The sequence below is a fragment of the Geotrypetes seraphini genome, chromosome 5, assembly GCF_902459505.1.
Source record: "Geotrypetes seraphini chromosome 5, aGeoSer1.1, whole genome shotgun sequence".
Classification (NCBI taxonomy): Eukaryota; Metazoa; Chordata; class Amphibia; order Gymnophiona; family Dermophiidae; genus Geotrypetes; species Geotrypetes seraphini.
This window is the reverse complement of record NC_047088.1, coordinates 261765823-261779557: the sequence shown is the minus strand read 5'-3', so window position 1 is coordinate 261779557 and position 13735 is coordinate 261765823.

Genomic DNA, 13735 nt, shown 5'->3' with positions numbered 1-13735 from the left:
CGTGAATGTAGTCCAAAGTCATTTTGGGATCCTTTTACGAAGACGCCCTAACCGATTATATTCTTTGAGCGGCTTAGCATTTAGAGCATGCTTGCAGAATCCACCATTCTAGGATTTAAGGGTAAACAGATGCACATCTCCTTAAGAGTGGCATAGAGTGATTTGGGTAAGGGTAAATTAGATGCACATCTCCCTTGAGAAGCATTCAGTGATATGGGGACTAAAACTAGGTCAGGGTACACCTGGCGAGGCCTCCGAATGTACGGATCACTGGACTTGATGGACCCAGGGTCTGATCTGGAGATGGCAATTCTTATGTTCTTAATATTTGCATGTCCTCTCCCTATAGGCTAAGGCTCTTTACACCTGCATTATGATGTCATAGAGCTTTATCTATATATATAAAATCGGAGGTATGTATGTGTGTGTGTATGTGCCGCGATCTCGCAAAAACGGCTTGCCCGATTTGAACGAAACTTGGTATGCAGATCCCTCACTACCTGGGGTGATATGTTCTGGGGGTCTCGCGGCCCACCTGCACACGTGGGCGGAGCTACAAACAGAAAATCAGATTTCACCCATTCATGTCAATGGAAAAAATGTAAAAAGCTGCCATTCTCACAGTAATTCAAAAACGGTTTGACCGATTTGAACGAAACTTGGTATGCAGATCCCTCACTACCTGGGGTGATATGTTCTGGTGGTCTCGCGGCCCACCTGCACACGTGGGCGGAGCTACAAACAGAAAATCAGATTTCACCCATTCATGTCAATGGAAAAAATGTAAAAAGCTGCCATTCTCACTGTAATTCAAAAACGGCTTGACCGATTTGAACGAAACTTTGTATGCAGGTCCCTCACTACCTGGGCTGATATGTTCTGGGGGTCTCGCGGCCCACCTGCACACATGGGCGGAGCTACAAACAGATAAGCAGATATCACCCATTCATGTCAATGGAAAAAATGTAAAAAGCTGCCATTCTCACAGTAATTCAAAAACGGCTTGACCGATTTGAGCGAAACTTGGTATGCAGATCCCTCACTACCTGGGGTGATATGTTCTGGTGGTCTCGCGGCCCACCTGCACACGTGGGCGGAGCTACAAACAGAAAATCAGATTTCACCCATTCATGTCAATGGAAAAAATGTAAAAAGCTGCCATTCTCACTGTAATTCAAAAACGGCTTGACCGATTTGAACGAAACTTTGTATGCAGGTCCCTCACTACCTGGGGTGATATGTTCTGGAGGTCTCGCGGCCCAAATGCACACGTGGGCGGAGCTACTAACAGAAAATCAGATTTCACCCATTCATGTCAATGGAAAAAATGTAAAAAGCTGCCATTCTCACTGTAATTCAAAAACGGCTTGACCGATTTGAACGAAACTTTGTATGCAGGTCCCTCACTACCTGGGCTGATATGTTCTGGGGGTCTCGCGGCCCACCTGCACACGTGGGCGGAGCTACACACAGATAAGCAGATATCACCCATTCATGTCAATGGAAAAAATGTAAAAAGCTGCCATTCTCACAGTAATTCAAAAACGGCTTGACCGATTTGAACGAAACTTGGTATGCAGATCCCTCACTACCTGGGGTGATATGTTCTGGGGGTCTCTCGGCCCACAACTCTATGTTGCTTGCTCAAGGGTGGGTTCACCCAACAATTTATATGTTCTTGCTCCTGGAGGTGAAACTAAAAATGTTGTTTATAATCACGTTTTGCGTTAGTTGTATTGTATTCATTTTGTCAAATATTTCACATTATAATTTGAATATTGTACTTTTTATTAAGCTGTAAAACAATAATTTCATTCACCACTATAAAGTATCTTTATTTGAATCCATTTACAGTGTTATTGCTATAATTAAATACCCGTGCAACGCCGGGGCATCAGCTAGTGGTCATATAAACATAGAAACATTGGCATATAAAGGCCAAAAGGACCATCCAGTATTCCCATCTGCAGCATCCACTATCTCCTCCTCTCCTTATTGGTTAAGGTTCTTAATCTTTGCATGTCCTCTCCCTATAGGCTAAGGCTCTTTACACCTGCATTATGATGTCATAGAGCCTTATGGTTATAGAAACATAGATAGGGTAAATTAGATGCACATCTCCCTTGAGAAGCATACAGTGATATGGGGGACTAAAACTAGGCCAGGGTACACCTGGCGGGGCCTCCGTGTGTGTGGATCACTGGACTTGATGGACCCAGGGTCTGATCTGGAGATGGCAATTCTTATGTTCTTATGTTTGACCCCCTTAATTAACAACTTTACCAGATCTGGGTGGCACATTGGACTGTTTCATCTGGTGGACTATTTACATCTTTCAGCTAAGTGAACTTTTTCCTTAGTGTATGGGAAGGACTTTAAATGCGTTGTACGAAAACTGAGAAAACAAGAAAATAGAGAAAAAAATACAGAAGAATAATTCAAAAGGGAGTTTTCAATTTAAAAAAATAGGGGGAGGTTTTTCTGATCAACGATTGCTCCAAGTCGTTGATCAGAAAAACCTCCCCCATGATATTTCTTTCTTTTTTTTGTTAATCTTTATTCATTTTAAAAACTCACAATAAGTGTAACGTATAATACATTCATTTATACTTTAACATCACTTAATATATCATCAAATTCTAACTCGCATCAAATATCCCCCTCCCTTATACCCAACAGTTATTCATAAGTAAAAGAAATCATTAAATATTCCCACCCACCCCACCCCACCTTGGACGTGTATGAACAAAAGGGAAAAAAATTAATATTTATTCTATGCAGTAATTTCAGTCTTTACAGTATCTTGTTAATGGCTTCCAAATAACCTGATATTTCTTACTCCCATCTATGTTTGACTTTGTGGTATTGGAGCTCACAGCTTGATTATTTGGGGTTTTTGGGGGGGATTTTTCATTGAATTTTGAGTGGTGACAAAATGATATTTAACCTTATTATTTGAGATAATGCATTTGCGGGGAAATGTCAAAAGAAATTGAGCCCCCAGTTGTTGGGCCCTAGGTCTACGCAATAAAAGCTGCCTCTGTGTGGTCCTGACCACATCTGGAAATGTCTATTTTGCAAACTCATAAAATGCTGCTATGTTTATACTACCTTTCCAAACTATTAGCTCTATTCACTTACAAAACCAATGTAACAATCAAAGTTGCTGGCATACGCACAGACCCAAATAAATTCCAACTACTCATAGAAACCTCTGCTTCTAAACGATCAAAATTAGTAGATGGCATATAGAATTCTCTAACAAAAGATGAAAGCTAGTCAGATGGCAGTCCCAAAACATCTGTCATTTATGTTCTCAGCAGGCAGTCCAGAAAGGTCTAGGAAAGTTTATAAATCTCCCGTGAATCACTAAATTGTCTTTCACAATTACTGTCTCCGAAGAAGCTAACTGCAAACGTCAATTTCAGATTCCAGTCTTGTCCTTTGATTTGAATGTTTAGAAGTTCCAAGGAGAGTGAGAAATTGATCTTCCAAATAATTTAAACCTGCCAGACAGTCTTGTCTCTGGATTATTGATGGCAATCCAGAGAGATTCCATAGTCACTTCTTGTAAAATTTCAACTAAAGATCAATGCAATTCCACAACTCCAGCTGAAACAGGTAATCGAAACTCACTTGAGGTTTCCAGCATTTTTGTAGACGTAGCAGGTTGAACATCTGGATCTCTGAGGGCTGGCACTGAAGGAGCTGCGGCTGAAATTGATTCCCTAAGACTGGGGCTACGGTCAACCCGGCATCCCTTCCTCTCGGACCTCCTCAGACACCCCAATGATGGGCTGCATCAAGAGCCTGCATTCTTTAGGGGATATAACTGAGGGCTAGGGGGAAACCAATATCTCCCAGAAGCTGCCCATCTGAAGCAGTTGTCAGGGTACAGCCACATCGTACAAATCCATCCAGCTGAACAACCGCTAGAATAGAAGGAAGTTGACTCACACCCATATGGTTAGTACTCTTCCTTTTTTTCTCCCATATCAGAGGAAAAGAAATAGACTTCAAGATATAAGATGCCAAGGCTCACAGGGATACCTTAATGGTCACCATCTTGCTCCAGCCTGGAAAGTGTCTTTTCCCGCCTTGATATGCTTTTATGGGAGAAGCAGTTCCAAGAGCAAGGGCTTGGAAAGAATTCCATGAATCATGCTCTGCCTGTTTTATCCACTTGTTCAAAGAGTAACAATCGATTATATTCCACTCAAGATTTTATTGGCCTCCATCTTATCATCCCCTCAAGTCCCTCCTCCAGGTTGAAGAGCCTCATAGGAGAATCGTTCCATAACCCTTACTCATTTTTACACTCTTCTTTGTATCTTTTCTATCTCCGCTATATATATATATATATATATTTTGAGATGAAGTGAGCAGAATTGCACACAGTACTCATGGAACAATACAGAGTCACTACGATCTCCTTTATTTTATCTTCTAATTCCTTTTCCAATTATACCTCATATCTTTTTTGGAATATGCAGCTCTTTCTTCAGATTGTTGCCCAGTTTCTAACAAATCTAAATCCGTCTTCCCTGCGTCATCATCTCATAAGAACATAAGAATAGCCTTACCTGGGTCAGACCAATGGTTCATCAAGCCCAGAAGTCCATTTTCATGGTGGCTAATCCAGGTCACTAGTGCCTGGCCAAAACCCAAGGAGTAGCAATATTCCATGCTACCAATCCAGGGCAAGCAGTGGCTTCCCCTGTGTCATTCTCAACAGCAGACTATGGACTTTTCCTCCAGGAACTTGTCCAAACCTTTCATTTTCCTGCAGTTGGGATGAGGAACATTTTTTTCCCCAAAGGCTACACTGGAGGTTATGGATTTCAGCTTTCTACCTAAGTGTCTAAATTTGGCTTCCAGAACCTCCTTCCCACAATTTCCTGTCATTAGTTCCTACATGTACCAACATAGGAAGCTCATCCCCAGTACTGCCCATAATCTTATCTAGGTGACATGTGAGATCCACCACCTTCCCATCATGCAAGCAGTTAACTAATCAATCTTCATACCCAGCAGCCATTCAGATATCTACATGCCTAATATCAAGTCTCTGAAAAAGTCAACTTAACTCTTCCTGCCTGAACAGAAGCCCCTAGAGATACATCCTCTGTGTGAAAGGGTATTACTTGTCCTGGATGGCAGGCCCTAGCTACAGGATTAGCAAAACTTAAATGACCTTCACAATTTAAACAGGACACCTGTTTTCGGGATGACTGAAATGGACTATACAGGTCTTTATCTGCTAATGAATCTTATAAATTATAGTGTTCTGGGCCAGTGTTTTTGAACTCGGTCCTGGAGTACCCTCTTGCCAGTCAGGTTCTCAACCATGCCTGTGACCTCTATTATATGCAAATCTGTCGCATGCATATTCATTAGGGATATATTGAAAACCCGATTAGCAAGGAGTCCCCCAGGTTAGGTTTAAGAGCCACTGTTAATTTGGTTTAGTTCAATAGTTCACCGCCACAAGCAATAAGAACTTCAACGTGCTCCTCACAACCTGGAAGTGACGTCCACGGGAGAGATGATGCGGCCGCAAGGAGCACGTTGAAGTTGTCGCTCACGGTGGTGGGAAGGGAAGGGGGCGCACGCAGGGCAGGATTAATTCGTTGAGGGCCCCTAGGCACACAAGTACACTGGGCCCCACCTCACCATGCGCCCAGGCGGAAACAGGAAGCTGCGTCAGAGGGAAGCTTTGGGTAAGCAGCACCGCTTGCACAATTACAGTTCCTGTTGCCTTTCTTACCCGCGTTGCTTGCTTGTCTTACTTTCCGTCGATGGGGGTGGCCCACGTTGCCAATCGATGCTGGAGGGGCCCATCGCCGTTTGGAAAAAAACAATGTTGATGCCCTCCTTCATCGGGCCCCCCTGACCATTTCGGGCCCTAGGCACATGCCTACTTGGCCTATTGGTTAATCCTGTCCTGGGCGCACGTGTGGCGAGGGGAGACGTGGGAAGAGGCAGAGCGGAGAGGAGGAGAGGACTATCCCCATCCGCCATTACTACGCCACTGGGCGGTCCCCCTGGATTCCCACACCGAGTGCTCTTTAGTATAACCTTCTCCCCCAAGGCAAGAGACCATTCCAGAATTCTCCCTCAAGGCAACAGCCCCCCCATGAGGGCTACGAGATTGCACCTCATGGAAGGTGGGCAGCTGTTGTTTACCTAGAAGGCATACTTGCAGAAGACTTCTGATATGGTTTCTGAACTTGTCAGGCGGTGTTTAAACATGGTCTGTTCCCTGATCTTTCAGCACAGAGAGATACTCGGCTGCCAAAAGATAAACCATGGCACAAAATGAAAACTCTTCCGTGGAGGTGGTGCCAACTTTTCATCACTTTCCCTTCATCTACACTCTGCTAATTATACATTCTTTGGATAGTACAAATGAGAACATTTTTACATGACGTCTATATAATCTTCACCCTGAAATATTTTTCTGTGTTCTATTCGTAGGAGAACTAACAAGTTTTATAAGAACAGGAAATGCTACCCATTGAGATGCACACACGAGTGCTACACCAGTTTTGGGGGTCAAAATGTAATTTTTCAACCTAGAAGCAACATTCGTTTTCGTGTCATCAGCATAGACAATGTTGAACATTGCTCTTGTTTGTGAAATGCAGACCCTCGGGAGAATGAAGGTGCATTTTTGGGAAAAAAAAAAATCAGCCGGCAGTTAAACAAAATCTGTTTTCTATCTAGCTGCTCTCATTCTGAGTCAAAGTGAGCCAGGGTGCTGCTTTGCTGATCATCATCAGATCATTTTTGCATTTCCTGGAAATTCCATGCCATATTGCCAGCAAAAGGAGAATATTAGAAGAAGTGAATGTGCATTTTTGGGAAAAAAATCAGCCAGCAGTTAAACAAAATCTGTTTTCTACCTAGCTGTTCTCATTCTGAGTCAAAGTGAGCCAGGGTCCTGCTTTGCTGATCATCATCAGATCATTTTTGCATTTCCTGGAAATCCCATGCCTTATTAAGGATTATTGCAAGCAAAAGGAGAATTGTAGAAGAAGCTACGAATGGTTTGAGCCTTGTTACCTGAGAAATCAGGACAGCTGTGGTGGGCAACATCAGGCCAGGACACAGTAGAGGGGAAGGAATGATAAAGGAAACGAGGTCGCCTTTTAGAGATTCTGCTTAGAAGGAAGTGGAGCAGTGACAACTGTGTGTTGGGGCCTGAGGGTCGGAGTTTCATCTCATTTCAGAAACAGCACAGGGTCCGTCGTATCTGTGCTCTTAGGAGCCTGCTGGGTTCACTTATTGAGACTGCCAAGTCTGCCGCAAACCCAGCCTTTTAATTAGTAGAAAGAGCCTCGTGTTTCTGTGCTGGCTTAGCTGAGAGAGTTATTGTCCGCTAAACGAGGCCTTTTCCAGCCTTCTTGGTACAGTATGAATCTTCTGGCTTTGGCAGTTAAATAAGTGCAATCGCCTCCCTGTCCCTTTCCAACAGAGACATGAAGAATTGCTTATCACAGCTGTCAGCTCCTGATTTATTGTCATTTGTTGTTTTCCTTAATTGTAAAGGAAGATCAAAGACAAGGAAAACCAAGGAGAAACGTTGAGTATATCTGTTTTCAAAGCCCAAAGATAATCTATGGGCTAGATTCACTAAGGCCATGGATCGGATCCGATCCGTGAGCGATCCGATCCGATCCATGGCTGGGGGGTTGATTCACGAAGCGCCCTCATGCAAATGAGGGCGATCGGAATCACACCCCTAACCGACTGCCAGGATCGCTCTGTAGATGGTCTGCGCATGCGCTTGGCCCTCTGTGCCCGGCATCACGAAAAAAACCTTTTTTTTTTAACTTTAGGAAACACTCTTTTTGTGAGCCCTACTTTTTTGCGAGCTCGTGGTTTTAACCTGCTTTAAACCTGCGGGTTAAAACCACGGGCTTGCACTGTGGGGAAGGGCAGGAGAGTAGGGGCAGATCAGGGCGGCAGGAGAATCGCGGCAGAGAGCAGGAGATTCGGGCAGGAAACTTGTGTCTAGCAGTAGGAAGAGGGATAGGACCGTTGCGATTTATAGAAAGAGTTGCCATTCATTTCTAGTTCTCAGTGGCGTAATAAGGGGGAGGGCAGGGGGTGGTCCGCCTCAGGCACCGTCATGGCGTGGGCGCTGGCACCCCTTCCTCCTTTCCGCCTCTGCCTCTGCCTCTTCCCACTTCTCCCTTGTCCCCCCTCCCCTCCCCCGTACTTCTAGTTGTTCACCGCCGCAAGTGACAACTTCAATGTGCTCCTTGCAACCGCGTCATCTCTCCCGCTGACGTCTCTTCTGGGTGTCGCACATAGGAAATGGTGTCAGTGGGAGAGGCGACGGGATTGCGAGGTGCACGTTGAAGTTCTTGTTGTTTGCGGCGGTGAAGGGAAGGGGCGGGCGGCAAGGGGAATCGGGGAAAGAGCGGGGGGAGGGGAGGCAAAGACAAGGCAGGGGAGAGGCATCACCGCCCTGGGCCCCTCTCACCCTCACTATTCCACTGCATCCAAATGTTGGGTTGTTGTTTTCTTTTTTTTAAAAAAAATTTCTTGGCCCCAAAGGATGTCTAACTTTTTGGGCTATTTTCGAATACCAAAACGTCCATGTTCAAAACTTTCTAATCCAGGGCCAGCATTGTAATAGACTGGCCACAAAGACATCCCAACAGGGCCACCTTAGAGGGCACCACTGTGAATTACACTTAAAACATGCCAGAAGTACTGTACATCTCACCATAACCCCCTTATAATTTATGGTGAGCCCTCCAAAGCTCCCCCAAAACCTACTAGACCAGTGGGTTCAAACTCGCGGCCCGCCAGGTCCTCGGTCTATTTATCATAATCACAAAAGTAAACTAAAACAGTTACTTGATCATATGTCTCTTTAGCTATAAATGATAATATTATTATTAAGACTTAGCTAAAAGGAGAGATTTATAAACTATAAAGAGTTTTTTACCTTATGCAAAATTGTCATTTCTTTAATAAGTCATTAACTATTTTTTTCTGAGGCCCTCCAAGTACCTACAGATCCACAATGTGGCCCTGCAAAGGCTTTGAGTTGGAGAAAATGCTTGAGTACCTGATTGTAAAACCGCTTAGATAACCAGCAATGAAGACTACGGCATTCCAACTGCGGGTTCAGGAACGTCGATGTATGAGCTTGACAAGAACCAACACAGTGTTGCCACAGCTACTTCTTGGAAAGAAGGCAGTCTCATTACTTTTCAATCAGCTCTTGTCTGCATCCCAGCTCTTGCAATATAACACTGTCTCCCTCGCATGCTATTAAAATGATAGACCTCAAGAGAAGAGGCTTTTAAGACCCAAATTCTGCCTGCCAATTGGCATACATTTAACATTCTGCTTCCATCAGTAGAGTGGCCAGTGGGATAGCTCTCAAGTGGAAGTAGTGGTTCAACTTCCTGTATTTTCATAGCTGATTTATGCAGTAGACTCTCAGTTAACCGGCACCCATGGGGATTGATAGATGCCTGATAAATGTAGTTTCTGGTTGCTTGAGAGTTTCTATAAAAATAGGCCTAACTAATATTATACCCCATTTTATACCATTAAACTGTTCCAGAAAAACTACTGGGCTTGTGGTATGCAAAGCATGGGCGTACTCAGGTGGGGTGTGCCAAGTTTAAACTTAAATTTTCGCTAGAAATTGATTTTTTTTTTTTTCATTTATTTAAAGTATTACAGTATTTCTTTGATTTTTTTTTTTTTTTTTTTTTTGCTGGTTGCTTGAGTTCCGGTTAACAGAGAGTCTACTGTACTAACATATTTCATTTCACTTTCTTCAGAAAAAAGAGCTTGAAAAAGACGGTTTCTGTTTGATTTTGAAATATAAAAATGGACTGCTTTCAAATACCTCAGCGCATTTCAGGCTAATTTGAAACTTTTAGCTGCAATTGTGGGGGGAGGGGAAAGATTAATAATAATAATAATAATATTTTATTTTGTATACCGCCATACCCAGGGAGTTCAAGGCGGTTCACAACAGATAGATGAATTACATACAGTGCGATTAGAGAAAAGAAGAACATAACAAAGCAATCGTAGGGTCAAACTCGTTTACATTAACAATTTAGGTGAGGGAAGGGCCAAATACGGGTTACATACAGAGTGTGCTGTAGTAGGATACAATTAAGTTTAAGAGAGGGGGGGAACAAAGATTAGTGAGGCCAGTGCTACTGTGATAACCTACAGAACTGGGTAGTTTCTGTAAATATCCAGTACGTGTTAAGGCTATTTGATTATACTTTAGTCCATAACTTCTAGAGAAAATACATCACTTTTTGGCGGTAACTTATGAGAAATCTCAGGAAGTGACCTAGAACCAAAGGACTAGAAATCGTCATTTTCACTAGCTGACACCCAGATCACTTTATAGGAGGCTTTTCTTGTGTTTATAACGGTTTTTCATTCATGATGTCTTGATAATTGGTATTTTTTCAACAGCAAATCTCCATTTTAGGATGAATTCTAGGAGCTTTGTATGGGTTATGGGTTAAAAGGACAAGTCCTTCAGAAGACGCCATCGAAACAGGAAGCTACTGACAGCTTTACAACCAAAACTGATATCACTTGCCTTCCATCCACTTCCAACCTTCTGAAGAGAGGTCCTTATGTTACCCGTCTCTTGACATCGTTGCTAAGCAGCAAAATCTTTGACTGCCTTTGAAGGTCTTGCTCAGTAGGACACAAGTTGTAGACTAATAATACCCAGTCGTCTCACACCTTGAGGCTATCCTAATTACGCCATCTATCTATGCTCCCACACCCTGCCCACCATTATTCAACCTCCCCCTTGCCCTTTGGAGAACATTATAAAATCAGTTCTCCTTACCCAACTGAGTCTCTGGCAGATTTATACAACCAGCTGATGAAAAAGAGTTGTTCCCCACTGTCTTACTAGAAAATACCGAGACCATCCTTATTTGTAATTAATTATCTGAAGATAGCCATGTGAGAATAATGACATGGCCATTCTACTAACTGGAGAAGTCAGTTCGAGGTCTATGTTGATAACTATAGAGAGCCCAGTTAATTTCCTGTTCAGAGTGTCATTGATCTCTGACTTCACTTTGCTGTAAGGATCCTCTAACTTAACCTCCACTACCTTTATAGGGAGGTTTCTCTATGCATTGTCTATGTTTTCTATGAAAATATATTTTCTGTTGTTGTTCTGGAGACTATCCCTTTAAGCTTCATGACATGATGTCTTCGTCTAGCGTTTATGAGAGAAGATGAATGTGCATGGAGGCGTTGCCTTCTATTACTACTACTTATCATTTCTATAGTGCTACGAAGCATATGCAGCGCTATACCGTGTGCTCAGAAAAGAAGGGTCAAATTTTGGCGATGTCGTAGAGAAAGAAACAACAGGCTTTGGTGGTCTGTTGGATTTGTGAAGAGAAGGAGAGAGATGAGTCAAAGATTACCCCAAGGTTGCTAGCTGCTGAGATAGGGAGGATGAGGGAATTGTCCTCAGAAATTGGGCAGACGTTTATGTTATAACTTTGAGAAGCTGGTAAACTGGTTATCTTTGATGGAGTTTTATCAAGAATTTTGGTCTGAGTAGAGCTGAATTGCCATAACTGCTTTGATGAAGAGATTCCCCCCCTCCCCCAAGGTGGTATTTATAATCCTATCTCCTGAAAGGTTCAGTTTGTTTCACACAACATTTTGGTCAACAGATTGGATTTTTCAAGGACTCCTGATGCAGGCTTCGTAGTTTCTGTTGGGTCCGGTTTCTGGTTCTATGAGAACATAAGAATAGCCATACTGGGCAGACCAATGGTCAATCTAGCCCAGTACCCCGTCTTTACTGAGGCCGATCCAGCTCACAATTACCTGGTAAAACCCCAAATAGTTGCAGCATTCCATGCTACTGATCCAGGGCAAGCAGTGGCTTCCCCCATGTCTGTCTCAATAGCAGACTATGGACTTTTCCTCCAGAATTTGTCCAAACCCTTTTTAAAACCAGTAATGTTAAACACTCATTACATCCTCTGGCAATGCGTTTCAGAGATATTTCTCTGAGTGAAAAAATATTTCTTCCTATTGGTTTTAAACGTATTTCCCTGTAACTTCATCGAGTGTCTCCTAGTCTTTGTAATTTTTGATGGAGTAAGAAATCGATCCACTTGTATCTGTTCTACACCACTTAAGATTATGTAGACTTAGTCCTATCTCCCCTCAGTCGTCTCTTTTCCAAGCTGTAGAGCCTAACTTCTTTAGTCTTTTCTCATATGAGAAGAATCCCATTCCCTTTATCATCTTGGTCGTTCTTCTTTGAACCTTTTCTAGTTCCACTATATCTTTCTTGAGAGAAGGAGACCAGAACTGAATGCAATACTCTAGGTGAGGTCGCACCAAGAAATGATACATAGGGTTTTCATTAAAGCATATCTTCCATCTTTTGATGGTCTGTTCTTTGCTCTTTCTGTTGCTTTCCTTGGTCTTGTCTGGATTACATCAGATGATGACTCTGATCTCTGAGTGGGGTGAGGGGGTCAGTGAACACTGGGGAAGTGTGGGGGGGTCTTTACTTTGTCTTTGCAGTGGTTGTCTAGTTACTTTGGATAACTTTTTTGGCACTTATACCTGTTTTTACTTCGTCTAACTCACAATGTTTATGTTTCATCCAGGAAGTCTAGTAAAACATTGGATTATCCCTGCAGGATGACTAACCCCCTCTTTAACGAAACTGTGCTAGGAGTTTCTAGCGCAGGGAGCCACGCTGAATGGCCCGCACTGCTCCTGACGCTCATAGGAATTCAATGAGTGTCTGGAGCAGCGCGGGCCATTCAGCGTGGCTCTCTGTGCTAAAAACCGCTAGCGTGGTTTTGTAGAAGAGGGAGTAAGGCTAGTTTGGCCCCAATCCCACCCATATACTGCCCTAACCACTCCTCCAGATACGCCCCTTTCAGCTCTGGGCACATATCGGCATTCAGAAGCATAAAAAGTCTCATGGCACGTCCAGAATGTCGATTTGATTATCGGCATTTGGACAACCTATCTTTGAGGTTGTCCAAGTGCTAACTTGAGCAGGCTTTTAGATGTGTTTAAGTTTTGATTATGAGCCCCTTATTTTATTTTTTAAACAGTGTTTTGCACTTAAGTTAGGCGCCTAAGCTAACACGCTATTTATAGAATATGTGCCTTAATGAGTCTATCGTTTTTTGGCCATTTTTGAATATGAAAACGTCCAAATGAAAAAATGCATGAAAATAAGGCATTGGGAAGTCCAAGCAGCCAGCATTCTTAGCAAACTGGCCATACAAACAGTTGAGCAGAGCAAAGGGGCACTCCGGGGCAATGTTCTTCAACCTTTTTACACCTATGGACCGGCGGAAATAAAAGAACTATTTTGTGGACCGGCACCAGTCCGCGGACCGGTGGTTGAAGAACACTGATATAATCTTATTAACAACACATAATGGTTAACCATAAAATTAAACTACACAAAGCAGACTGTATGCTTCTCAACATTCATTCCTACCAGAACACAGATAACCCCTATGCAAATAAGGGACCAAAACTAAAAGTACTAATATATACAAACAAACCTTAAGATGAAAGGCTCTGCATGCAGTACAACCCTAGAGGAAAAGAAACAAATGCATTTCTTCCTGAACAGTGCAAAATATAGACAGCAGATGTAAATTCTCAAAATTGACACAATTCAAACAATAAATTGAAAATAAAATCATTCCCCCTA